Consider the following 13879-nt stretch of genomic DNA (forward strand, 5'->3'; position numbering starts at 1 on the left):
ATATATACACATATATATATGTAATGCTTTTCCTCCTCCCTCGGTTCTTCCCTGGTTCCCCCATCTCTTTACCCACCCAACTTTATGTTCTTTTTCTTCCTCTCTTTTGAATTAAAAAGAAAAATCCATATACTATTTGGTTCATCTCAATACTTTATCTCATTGGCTTTTATAGTCTTCTATGTTTCCCAGCTAGGTCTGGCCTTGTCTCTTCAAGGCTTCGCCTTCCAGTTGCCTGCATCTGCCTGGATAGCAAAGGACCCAGGAAGGAAAGGGGATGATGGATTTTCCTGTGATAATGGGTACCGAGCCTCAGGAGGATGCCTGCGCATTGCATTAGGACCAAGCATTTTCTGAGCGGTCCCTCAGCGGCCTTTTGAAGTCTTGCGGCCTCAGAAAGCTGCTATTGTTCTCAGATCTCAACATGGAAGAGAGCAAACTTTGCGTCTTCAATTGAAACATTAAAAAAAAAAAAGTGTTTGTGGTAGGGAGGGGTTGCAGTCGAATACTCTCCAAATTGACCTTCAGAGTTTGGAGCAAGCTGTGGTACTGTTGAAGGTGCAAACCAAATCCCAGATGCCCTAAAGCCTGTCCTGGACCGAAAGGCTCTTCCTCCTCAGTTGGTGGGATCCTGGCTTGGGGAACCAAACCTTTCCCTTGAGATTTTCTCTTCTTCTACTGAGGACTTCACATTAACCCGGATTTGAAACTTTTAAATGGAGTCAAGATGTTAACAGGCAGAAAAGCAGGAGAGATGTTTGAAAAATCTCACCCAAGTCTGTTAGCATTTGTGTGACCATATCCTTCATTCAAAGTGCTGGGAGTTCCAGAGATGTTTAGTAACTGCTGTGCATTGTAGGGAGGTGGGCTGGAACCCTGAGGCAGATGCCATCTATAGAGTGAGTGATTGCCTCCTGCTTCAGAATACACACATGCAAAAGGAGCCCAGCGGAGAGGGTAAGGGGAACTTTGGATTTGCTCGAGGGAGACCAGGGAATTAGACCTCCTTCCACTCCCAGCTCCCTTTCTCCCAAGAGACTGCCACGTGGTCCCAAGTATATATGTCTATAAAACAGGCATACAAACGAAACACTGATAATAACCATAAAGTTATTTTAAGACAGTTCCCATTTATTTTGCCATTTATTAAAGATGAAGTCAAACTTGCATACTAATGAGCTAGAAGAGCTGTGGTTTTGTGTGTGTGTGTGTGTGTGTGTGTGTGTGTGTGTGTGTGGCAGATTGGTGTTTACTATGTAGCCCTGGCTGGCCTAGAACTCATACTATAGACCAGGCTGACCTCAAACTAGACCAGGCTGGCCTCAAACTCACCCAAGTTCCCCTGTCTTCCAAGTGCTGGGATTAAATTGTACACCACCATGCTTGGCTTTGTTTTTATTTTTACATAAGGAATTAAATCTTTGCTGTCTATTTGATACCGCAGGGCAGAGAGCATCCTCAATATTTTTCAGAGTTGAATAATATTTTGATACTATAACTGTCAACACTGAGATTACTACTTCAAGTAAATATATAATGCAAAATTGAAGAAATGTGTTAGGGCTATTTCAAAAGTTGTTGGGAATTCCATCCTAATCCTAAGGCAAAATTCATCAACACACACACACACACACACACATATATATAATGAAACTCAACCTTATCATTCAACAATTTTAAAGATCAGAGTTTTTAACAGTAAATAAGCATAAGCATAGAGATACAAATCTGGTACAAATGCCACGGAATGACAATATTAAGAAGGTCTCTGCTTTTCCTAATTATGCCATGATTGTGTTTCTATGAGATTAGGAAGCTGTGCAGTGAAAACACGGAAGTTCATCACATACAATGATCTCACATTTGACCTACGTTCCAAGCAGCATTCAGTGGCGTTGTGTAGTGTGGCAAAATGCTCAACTCAGAGTGTGTGAGTGTGTTGTGTGCTCTGAAGCAAGGCTGCAGTTGCAAGCATGGAGGAGCCCCTGTCTGCAGTCTGCCAGAAACCCCTCAGTCCAGCACACATTTGATTCTGAATTAGTTTTGGATCGCTGCACTTCCAAACCTTTCTACTGTTGCCAATTTTGTTTGCAGCCTCCCCCCCCCTTCAGTTGTGTGACCCCTTATGGAGTTGCAAGTCTGAGTTTAAGAAGCTGGGGTGTAGACAAGGAGGGGGACAGATTAAAGAAGTCAGGGGAGTTCTTCTCCCTGGCTTTGTATATTGGAAATTTCTTGTGTGCTCCAATACAGCTCCAAGTCTGAAGGTTTCCTCTCTAGGAGGCCAGGCTTGGTAGAGAGCCTGGAAGAATTAGGTTCAGATGCAGTTAGTCATTGGCATTGTGTGGCTTGACAGTTAGGGAAGGAGGTTTGATGGGCAACTGGTGAAAGAATGACTCAGCATTTTAAGAGAAACTCCAAAATTTGGTAATAGGTTAGAATAAGAAAGAAAAAAAAAAAAACCCAGAAGACTCCTATTTTGAAGCAACGGTGCTAAGACAACTGGACATTCAGATGTAGAAGAAGGACATTACAGTAAACAAAGAAAATGTGATATACACATAGCTTGAAAAAGAATGCAATTCTGTCATTTAGAGTAGCATAGATGAGTTTGGAAAACATGTTAAATGAAATACCTTAGGCAAATACTTCATGTTTTCCTATGTAGCAGTTATAAGTTGATCTCAGACATGTACAGATAGGTGGTTACTAGAGTCTAGGAAGGACTGGGAACAGAGAATAGAGGTGGGTTAGTGGGCATAAAATTACAGTTAGAAGGAATCGGTCCTGGTGCTCTATGGCATAGAGGGTTGACTATAATCAACAATAATTTATTATGCATCTCTAAGTAGTTGGAAGAGAGGACTTTGGATATTCATAATGCAAATAAATAATGTTTGTGGCAATGCATATGCAAATTACATATTTAACCATTATATACTATATGTTAAAATAGTATGCTGTAACCCATATAGACATATATCAATTAAAATTTGAATAAACTATTGTGTATGAGTTATAAAAGGTCATCTTTCTTTATGACATATGCAAAAAATCTCCAAATTGATCCTAGTACTACTTAAGTGTTAAAGCTAAATCCTAAAATTCTTACATAAAAGCACAGAGCTACATTTTCTTCACAGAGATGTCTTAGATGGATATGATACCAAAGGGACAAGTGAAAAAAGAAATTGAATTTCATCAATTTGTGTTTCAAAGGCTTGCATTAAGAAAGTGGAAGCCGGGCTGGAGAGGCGGCTCACCAGATGTTAGGAGCTCTTGTTGCTTTTGCAGAGGACCTGAATTCAGTTCCCAGCACCCACATGGCGGTTTGAAACCATCTGTAAATCCATGTTCTGGAGAATCTGACATCTTCTTCTAGATCCTGAAGGTACTATATATGTGTTAGTATGTGTGTGCATGTGTGTGTGGCATACACACATACATGCAAGCAAATCGCTCATACATGTATAGAAAAACAAATTCTAAAAACTCCCTGAAGAAAGTGGAAGAGACAGCTCACATAACAGGATAGAACTGTTTGTGAAGTCTGTACCTAATAAGAAATTTTAATTTATAGTGTATGAAGGATGTTTGCAACTCAAAGATAGGGCTGATGAGATCGCTCGCTCATCTGGTGAGGACTTCTGCTGTGCAAATCTGATGACCCCCACGAGGGCATCGTTAGCAATCGTTAGCCGTCACTGGAGCGCACAGTTAGAAGCCCTCTCACACTTACTCAGTTGACTAGACTGCAGCAAAGATAATAGGACTATTGTAGAAGACATGCAGCAACTGGAACCCTTATTCAATATGGGGGATGGTGAAAAATGGTCCAGCCTCTTTGGAAGGTAATTTGCCAGTTCCTCAGAAAGTAAGCAGGGAATTATTTGGGAGCCACAGAAGCCACCTTGACTAAACCAGGACCTTTTCTCTAATTTCTATATTCTCCCACTGCCCCCGGCCTCAAGAGTGGTTCATATACACCATTAGCCACAGTATTCACCTTGCAAGCTTTAGGACACCAATTTTCAGGATATAAGTAGTTATTCGTCTGATGTTTTAAGAGTCCAGCTAGGAACAGACTAATATATCAAGTCTCTGTCTCTGTTTCCATTGAAAACGTCATCTCACTCAGATTTCTGCCTGTGATTCCAGCATTCCAGAGGCTGAGGCAGGAGAATCATGAATACAAGGCTCAAGGCTACTCTGGGCTACATAGTGAGACCTTATCGCCATTAAAAAAAATGAATTAATATTGGTTTCTCTTTCTTACAGGCTGGCAAGAGTCTTGACCATGAGCCTTTTGGTCTTGAGGAAACAATGGCCGTTCAGTTTGGATCCCAATATCATGCTAGCGTTGGGCTGGATCTACTCTGTCACCTTGGACCTCCGTTGAGAAGCACTCATGCTTCTTCCTCCCTTCCAGGGCATCAGTACCCATTCCCTGGGCACTGGATCTCTTTCCCCTCTCCTAGCCTGCTCATGACTGCCCCCTGAAATCTTGTTCCTTTATGATTCCTCTGGCTGACGGCTCTAAGAGGTGCCCAGACCTACACGAGGATCCACCCTTTTCCATCTTTGGCTCTACCCTGCCATTAGGGACACTGATGTGATGCATAGATGCGTTGAACAGCATCTACCCCATTCGTTTAAACAGAAGGAGCCTTACTAGCAGGTGTCAGATACCTTGCAAATATGACTGAAAGGCTGAAGATCCAGTGTTTCAACTGAGTTTTCAGGAATTGCTGCCAAGAACACCCCCAAGGAACTGCTGCCAGGCCAATCTCGGGAGCTGTAGAGCCACAGAGAGGCTTCTGGAAAGCCAGAGCCACAGTTGCCCGACTTCAGAATCATGTCACATCTACTGGGATCTTGTCTCCTACTAACTCTACGTGCGGGACTGGGATGTAGGTCTCTGCTGCAGTTATTATAGAGAGAACCAAGTACCACCCCTGAAGTTGCTAGCGGGAAAGACAAACACATGGCTCCTACTTCTGCCTTCCAGATTTGACAACATGCAACTGATTGAGGCACTCTAATTTGGCCTCAGGAACTAAAGCTGCAAGAGAGTTTAGGATATATAGTTTATAGTTCTCTAGAGGAGAGAAACAGTCCATAAACAGATCGGAGCAGCTACTAAAGAAACTGACCCAGTTATCTGCTGTATTTGTCTACTGTGCCAATATTCCTGGCCTCTAGTCCGGGACCATCACTTCTAAGGAACTGCCTGTGTGCCAACTGCTCTTTCTTCGTCACCAAAACAAATTACGGCTCAGCCATTCTAGTCCTTGTCTCAGGATTTGCTGAACAGCTCACGAATATGCCTGCGACTTCAGCCTTGTCCTTCCTCGTTAGGTCTCCCTTCCCGTCTCGCTCATTCCCCAGTTCCACCCCTGCTGGCTCACTTCCATGAAATCACTTCTCCTTGCTTTTTCCATTTCTGTGTTCTAGGTTGAAGCCTCCGTTGTCTCCTGCCTTTCACGGTTTCATGGCAGAATGCAATTCCCATCAGCTACTGCAGTATCCCTCCTTCCACCACCTGCCAGTCCTTAGTGTCTCTAGCAGAGAGAGTGGAGCAGAGATTCCTGGAAGCCAGGTCTGCAGGCTAGCTGGCTCCCACCTGATCTCCCCTGGATTGCTCACTGTCCAGGTGCCCTTGTTTATGCCCATGTCACAAGTCCCCCAGAGACCACCAGGAGTCCGTGTTCCTATGCAAAAGCAAAGAGCCTTTAATGCAGGCTCAAGCTTGGACTCTCCATCTATTCCCACACAGCGGCTGGGTTAGGGAAAGCATTGGGCTCAGCTACGGTGGGGTTTTTAAGGAGTAAAGAATGAGGGACAGGGCAGGGGGATTTCAGATTCAAATGGGGGTTGAACTCCTGATTGGGCAGGAGTGAGGGAACAGAAGTCTTGTCAAACAGTGATTGGTACTTGTGCTGCTGTAAGGAAATTGGCCACCTATATACAAGTTAGGAAAGCTATTCTTAATGTTCTAGAGCATCTAGTACTTGTTTGCCTCAATTCTGACTGGTTCCCCACAGGGTACAGTCTGTGGCTTTTCCTGGTTATTGTAATGGTGAGGCCTAGTCCAAGTGTTATTAGTTCACAGCCTGGTATGGCTGCACTGCTCTTCCAGAGAACTCAGGTTCTCCCAGCACCCACATGGCAGCTCACAACTGCCTGTAACTCCAGTTCCAGGGGACCCGACACCCATGACAAAACATCAATGCATATAAAATTTTTTAAAAAGTAAAAATAAAGGGAAAGCGATTGAAAAAGACATCTGATATCGGACTCTGGCCTCCACATACGTGTGCATGCTCATATACGTCCACTGGAGTACACACATGAACATATATACACATACAAACAAATGAGCGGGTGATGAGGTGGGTACAACTAAGGACAAAAACCCTGACATCTACCTGTGGCTTCCACATGCACTCACTACACACCTTTCGTTTTAAGATATTAGAGTTTTTGCTCGGCCATGTCACCTCTGCCCGTCTCTACACACTTTCACAGACACTGGTTTCAATTTCACATCACCTAAGACTGTTAACCAATATGGCAGCCCAGTAGACATTTCCCATCTGCGCATGGCTACTCTCATTGTTGACCTTGAATTTGAGTTCCTGAATTTCGCTAGCCGTTTCTCAGGGCTCAGTAACCACTGCCCCCCTGGATGCACGGTCTTTAGCTTTCTCTTTTCTGGCTCACCTCATGTCCTGGGAAGCCCTGAAGTTGGAATTGGTCAGAATGACACATTGAAGACCACGTCATCTGGTGCACGGAAGAACAGATGCATTGTTGGCTTTTCTGTTAGTGTAGAGCACCTGCGTTTTGCTCTCCCCTTACCTGGCTGGTAACTGACAAGACCATCCATAGCTCTACTCTGCATAACATGGAGGGCTGATGCTGTTTCTAATAATTGAACCCTAAGCCTAGTTCATGCCACCCCAGCTGAGGGTCTTAGTCTTGATTACAAAATAGTGAATCACGCATCCTCCCGAGAGCAAGCACAGCAGTGTGGCTGAGCGGTTCTGGGAAGGCTCTTGTCTGTTTGTTTCTGGAGTCTAACGACACACTGGAGATGCTTTTCTTTCACGTGCTGCTTTTGGGAAGAGTTTTCTTTTTCCCACCCACTTTTCAGAAAGCTCAAGTTTTGCAAAACTGTACCATCTTGACCATGTTAGCCTTTTTATAAAGTATAGTTACACTAGCGTTCATTCAACTTCCAGGTGATTTTCATCTTTGCAAAATGGAAAGTTCTCTCCTCCTTAAACATCTCTCCATTCCTCGCTGTTCCCAGCATTTGCCACCCGTGGTTCCACTCTCTGGCTGTGTGGATTTTTAACACTGCAGATCCGTCATATGAGAGGAATCATACATACTTGTCCATTTGTGCCCGGCTCATTGCACTTCCTAGGATGCCCTCTGGCTTCGCCCATGCTGTAGTAGTCTGAGTAGCAGCTGCCTTCCTTCTAAAGGCTGGAGTAATGACCCTCAAATGCAAGAGAGAAGTGGAGCCAAGGAAAAGAAACCCTCCTCTTGATGGCAGATCTAATATCATATATTTAAAGGGTATAATAGAGCTTGGAATCCAATCTATTTTTAAATATGAAAGTTGAGGGCCGGAGAAGGTGAAAGTGCCTTGCCAGGCTACCTCAGAGGGTAGTTAGGCTCTTGGGGACACACGCATTCTGTGTATGGAGGGAGATGCTGTGAGCGGCAGAGCCACTGGGTTTACAGAGCACTGGCTACGATGAGAAATAGCCCTGAACGGTTCCACAAGCATCGGCAGTGTAGGGGTAAAGAGCCAGCAAAAGGGGCTAGGCCTGAGGTGCCTAGCACACCAACAGCAGATCTGATATATTGCTCTGGGGAATGCATGGGGGCTCGTAGAGCCTAAGGATGTGGAAATCCCAGGCTCAGAAAATTGCCTATAAGCAAGAAAAGTCCTCTTTCCTATTCACCGAACACAAGACAAAGGCGGCCTGGGGACTACCAGCAGGAAAGTCGCAGGTGGAGGTGCCTGCCTAAAGTAACAGAGAGGCCGGCCACTCCAGCTCAGTCAGGTACAATCAACATCCCTAGTTTGGGGCAGAAAGCGAGCAGCAGAAATGGAGTGCTGGGATGTCTTTTTTGTTTGTTTGTTTGTTTGTTTGTTTGTTTGTTTGTTTCGAGACAGGGTTTCTCTGTAGCTTTGGAGCTGGTCCTGGAACTAGCTCTTGTAGATCAGGCTGGTCTTGAACTCAAAGAGATCCACCTGCCTCTGCCTCTCGAGTGCTGGGATTAAAGGTGAGCATCACCACCGCCCAGCTTGGTTTTTGCTTTTTTTGGGGGGGGGGGGGGGGGGGGGGGGAATGTCTTAAAAGGGAGGAATTTACTAGGGAAGAAAGAAGGAGTTCAGGACTGCCAGACTTGCAGGTGGTGTGGGCCTGGGAACTTGGGTAGGACTGACTGCCTTGGCCAGAACCAAATGCCCGTGAACCCAAAGATTCAGATAACTGATGATGATTTGACTCTTCCTAATTTCTGATCTAAGGAAGCTTTGTCTCAGGTGGTTTATCAATCGGGGCATCAGCACCACATCCCACAATTATATATGCATAGACATGTATGTTTTCCAGAGCCCCAGAAAGTAGTCCTGCATCCCTGCGGAAACTCTAATTTGATGCTCATTTATCCGGAGAGGCTTTGCTTTCTGGGAACTAAATTCTTCAAAGCTCTGCAGAGCGGGCAGAAGCCACCTTTGTGGTGGACACAATTTTCTTTCTCTCCCTTGCTCCAGTTCCTGCCAGGCTAGAGAGCTATCGGTCTCATTTCCATATCAAACAAAACGGAGGCAGGAAAATACTCCCCTGATCGACATAAAAAGACACATTACTGGAGATTGTCTAAGAACTTGTTTTTATGGCCAAAATTAGCAAATTATTCACAGTAATAGGTGAGTCGCATGACAATAGTGTTTAAGAGAACAAAGCCACTCATCAGGGCTCCAGGAGCTCAAATCCGCCCCAAGGCAGGTCCCCAGCTGCTAGAACATCTCTGAGTAGGGCCAGCCAAGAGGCTATTAAAAAAAAAAAAAAAAGACAAAAAGAAACAGGCAGCCAGGAAGTCCGCCACTTATCCAGCTTCAGCTACCAGAAAATGCATTCCAGGGCTTGCTCCCCAGCTTCCCAGAAGCTCGGTGGGTGGCCTCTGTGTTAGAGAAGGACACACGTGGCTCCCATCTCGCCAGTTTCCCAGGGAAATGGGGGAACCTTCAGTCCTCCAGCAGCTGTTTCCTTCCTTTTGGGGTTTTGGAGACCCCGGATAAAACCTGAGCCAGCTGTCATGCATAAGCTGTTGATTATTGACCCGCTTTTAATCCAGAGTAATTAATAACCCACTTGAAACGTTAATATGCACTGGGGTTCAAGGTATTAACGTGCTTGGCACCCTTCTGCAGGGCAGCAGTGCCAGGAGAGTTTGCCACAGGGCGAATCGGCCTTGCTTAGCTGGGACTCGCTTCCTGTTTGTAAAGAGGCCGGAGTAAAGGATGGAAGAGACAGGTCATGAAGTTGGCCCTGGACACTGGGGGCTTTGGTAAGGAAACAGCCAGGAGGGTCCGGGACTACAGACAGCAGTCTCAAGGTGTCCAAGCCAGTAAGCAATTCAAGACTTTTCCCGTTGACCTGGCAGATTGCTTCTGCCTTTGGACACCTCTCCCTGTGCATAGAGATTGCATCTGGTGTCCTACAATCTCTACAGTCTTCAACAGAGTTAGTTGCCCAGTCTGTGACTTACTGAAACTTCCCACACCAAGTTGTTGTTGGCGTAACAGCTGTTTCTTTTTATTGCTTTGTTTTAAAAACCTATTCCATAGGTCATTTATTAACCATCAGCGGACGTTTTGGTTGTAGAAGTTTGGGGTGATAATAAATGTTTCTGCTGTGAGCATTATGTAAAAGTATGTAAGTACACAGGGTTTTCACTTCACTTTTCCCCCCCAATATCTTCTAGAATTCCAATGAGAATCTAGAACGGGCTGGAGAGATGGCTCAGCTGGAAAGGCGCCTGCTGCCAGTCCTGAGACCTTAGTTTGCTCTCTGCTATTCACATGGTGGAGGGCGAAAACCAACTCCTACAAGTTTTCCACAGATTCCCATCACACATGCTCACACACACAGTAATATCTCAGCCCCTCCCCCTTCCTGACACTCCCCACTACCCCCTGCCCCACCACGCACACAAATTAAATAAATGTAATTTAAAAAAGAGGCTTACAGCTCCATCGGTCATGTCAACCTCTGGCTCCTCCATGACCATTACAGTGGTAGCACATACGTTTAATGCCTGCACGCAGGAGTCAGACGCGGGTGAATCTCTGAGTTCGAGGCCAGACTGGTCCACAAAGCAAGTTGCAGGACAGCCACAGCTACACAGAGAGACCCTGTCTGTTTGTGTGTGTTTGGGGGTGGGGGCACACTTTGGATCTTGCACATCAGCTTTAACGAGCGCCACACTGACGTCCTGCTATGGACCCTTGCCCCCTGCGGCCTGAGTAAGGACTGAGGCTCGGTGGCACTGCTTCCTGAGCCCCTTCCCTTGGGATTGCCCCTGCAATGTGCTGTGCCTCTCTCTAGCTTGCCCTAGTCTACTTTCTGGGCATTAGACTTGCTTCTTATCCCATGTCTGTGTGGAGTAGGGGTTTCTCAGAGGCAGGGACTGTGCGTCCAACTTACCATGTGCCTCTGGTGCCTCTTGTAAGTGCTTGCCAATAAGTTCTCATTAAATGCTTATTGAACCCATAAACAAATGAAGGAGTCAGGATCCTGCTTACGTGTGGTAGCAAAAGGTTGACTGCCCAGTTAGTTCCGCTGGAGGTGTAGGTCTGCTGTATGCAAGGTGATCTAGATAAAGAATGCCTCTGCCCATGGCAGAGCCCTATGGCAAACACTGATGATAGTCTCGAGGCTATCAACTGGGGCGAGTACTGGGAAGGAAGCACAGCATGCGGGGGAGGGGGGGAAATAGGACCAAGACAGCATAAAAGAAGAACTAGTCAGGACTTCCAGTTAGAAGAGACCAGTACTAACCAGCTACAAGTGACGCAGACAGCCTGCCAGCCCTGGGGATAATTCATGAGAAGATGTGGGAAACCAGAGCCTTGTTAGTGGCTGTCCCGTTGCTGTAACCCAGCACCCAGCACCAACAACCCAGCACCAACAACCGGCAGAGGAGACGTCTGTAGTGGTTCGTTGTTCAGGAGATAAAGTCCATCACATCAGGGCAGGCAAGATGGCTGGAGTCTCTAGCAATAGGAGCTTGTAGTAGCTGCTGTTGCTTGGTGCTCACTACACAAAGAGACTAGCTCACATGGAGGTGGGGCTATCTAACCTGGGACAGACAATCTCTAGCCGCTTGATACCTCCTCCTAAAGGTTCCACAGTTATTCCAAGTATTACCATCAGCTGGGGACCAACTGTTCAAAGCCACGAGTTTGTTCGGGACTTCAGGCATAGATTATTTGGGGACCGTTTTGAGTCTCAGGTCCTCCACTTACTGCTCTGTGACTGTGCCCACTTTACCTTGTCTGTGTTTCATTTCCTTATCTAGAAAATGCAGTGTTTCCTCCTGGGGCGAAGCGGATAAAAACAGTTCCCGAGCCAGGTGATGGTGGCGCACGCCTTTAATCCCAGCACTCGGGAGGCGGAGGCAGGCGGATCTCTGGGAGTTCAAGACCAGCCTGGTCTACAGAGCTAGTTCCAGGACAGGCTCCAAAGCCACAGAGAAACCCTGCCTCGAAAAACAAAAACAAACAAACACACACACACACACACAAAAAAAAAAACCAGTTCCCGAACAACGGGATTCGAACCCTGCACATGACGAATGTCCAGTGTCTAAACACGCAGACACATAGATAAATAGGAGAATTTGGCGAGGTTCCGAGAGAAAAGCAGGGCCCTGCTGCCCAAACGCTTCAAGTAAAGCCTCCTGAAGATTCTGCCTGCTATTTTAAAATCCCATGCTTGGGTAAATACGCAGAAAAAACAAAGCTGTAGCAGGGAGCTGTGGGATGCCGCATAGCCAGGCCTCTCAGGAGGGACCAGAAGTCGCCACCATCTGATGTCTGCCTTGTGGCTGCGCGAAAGGAAGTTGGGGGTAGAAGTCTAGTTCCTGATGGGCAGGTGTTTCAACCCAGAGCCATCCTCACAGTTGGCACCCTCGGTGAGGACTCTGCAGACAGGCGAGGATTAAGTCAGGAGGAGATGAGATTGCTCTTCCACCTGGCGCTGGTGGCTGGTGGCCCCGGCAGGACAGGACGGCGCGGAGGCCCCGTGGCAGGGGCCGGGCAGCCAGAGTTCAAACCTTTGCTGTTCTCACACATGCTCTGTTTACAGAGACTCTGAAGTTCTGTTCCCCAGAGAAGCCAACCCTCCAGTTTCCATAGGCACAGTCACGTCTACACTCCAGGTCCATCTGGCCAGCACTGTCGCAAAGAGTCGCCCGCGACTCTTTCATAATCGAACAAGCGGTGTAATTAATACAAAGTGTTGGTTCCTGAATTCTGCTGTCAGACATGAAATAAAATTGAAACAAAAAGTCTGTGCTGTGGGTGTGGTCATTCCTCTAGAGGATTTTATTTTAGTCGAGGAAAAGAAAATACTAGAATGGGAAGGAGTTTGGAAATATTTCATTATTGTGTTCTATTAGTAAAAGTTTTGAATTTATAAGTTGCTGTTAATGGAGATCTTTCAGAATTCAAGTATTATAGGCAAAATTAAGAACATAAAAAAGTCTCCTCTAAACCACTTGTTAAATATAACCCCAGTAGCCCAGACACTGAGAGAAACAATTAATAAATGGGACCTCCTGAAACTAAGACACTCTGTAAAGCAAAAGACACAGTCAAAAAAAGACAAAATGGCAGCCTTCAGAATGGGAAAAGATCTTCACCAACCCCACACTGGACAGAGGGCTGATCTCCAAAGTATACAAAGCACTCAAGAAACAGGTCATCAAAAGAACAAATAATTCAATAAAAAAATGGATTACAGACCTACACAGAGAATTCTCAACAAAGGAATCTAACATCCTTAGCCACCAGAGAAATGCAAATCAAAACAACTCTGAGGGGCTGGAGAGATGGCTTAGTGGTTAAGAGCATTGCCTGCTCTTCCAAAGGTCCTGAGTTCAATTCCCAGCAACCACATGGTGGCTCACAACCATCTGTAATGAGGTCTGGTGCTCTCTTCTGGCCTGCAGACATACAGACAGAATATTGTATACATAATAAATAAACAAATAAATATTAAAAAAAACAACTCTGAGTTTCCATCTTACACCTGTAAGAATGGCCAAGATCAAAAACACTGATGACAACTTATGCTGGAGAGGTTGTATGGTAAAGGGAACACTCCTGCATTGCTGGTGGGAGTGCAAACTGATACAGCCCCTTTGGATATCAGTGTGGCGATTTCTCAGAAAATTAGCAAACAACCTACCTCAAAATCCAGCAATACCACTTTTGGGTATATACCCAAAGGATGCTCAATTATACCACAAGGACATGTGCTCAACTATGTTCATAGCAGTATTATTTGCCATAGTCTGAACCTGGAAATAACCCAAATGCCCCTCTACCAAAGAATGGATAAGGAAAATGTGGTATATTTACACAATGAAGTACTACACAGCAGAAAAAAAATGACATCTTGAAACTGAAAAATGACATTTGCAGGCAAATGGATGGATCTAGAAAACATCATATTGAGTGAGGTAACCAAGACCCAGAAAGACAAATATCATATGTAGTTACTCATAAATGGCTTTTAGACATAAAACAAAGGAAAATCAGCCTACAGTTCAATCCCAGAGAACCTAGAAA

Source organism: Alexandromys fortis, unplaced genomic scaffold (assembly GCF_014885135.2).
Source record: "Alexandromys fortis isolate MF-2015 unplaced genomic scaffold, M_Fortis_MF-2015_v1.1 scaffold_8_9099976_23576923, whole genome shotgun sequence".
Lineage (NCBI taxonomy): Eukaryota > Metazoa > Chordata > Mammalia > Rodentia > Cricetidae > Alexandromys > Alexandromys fortis.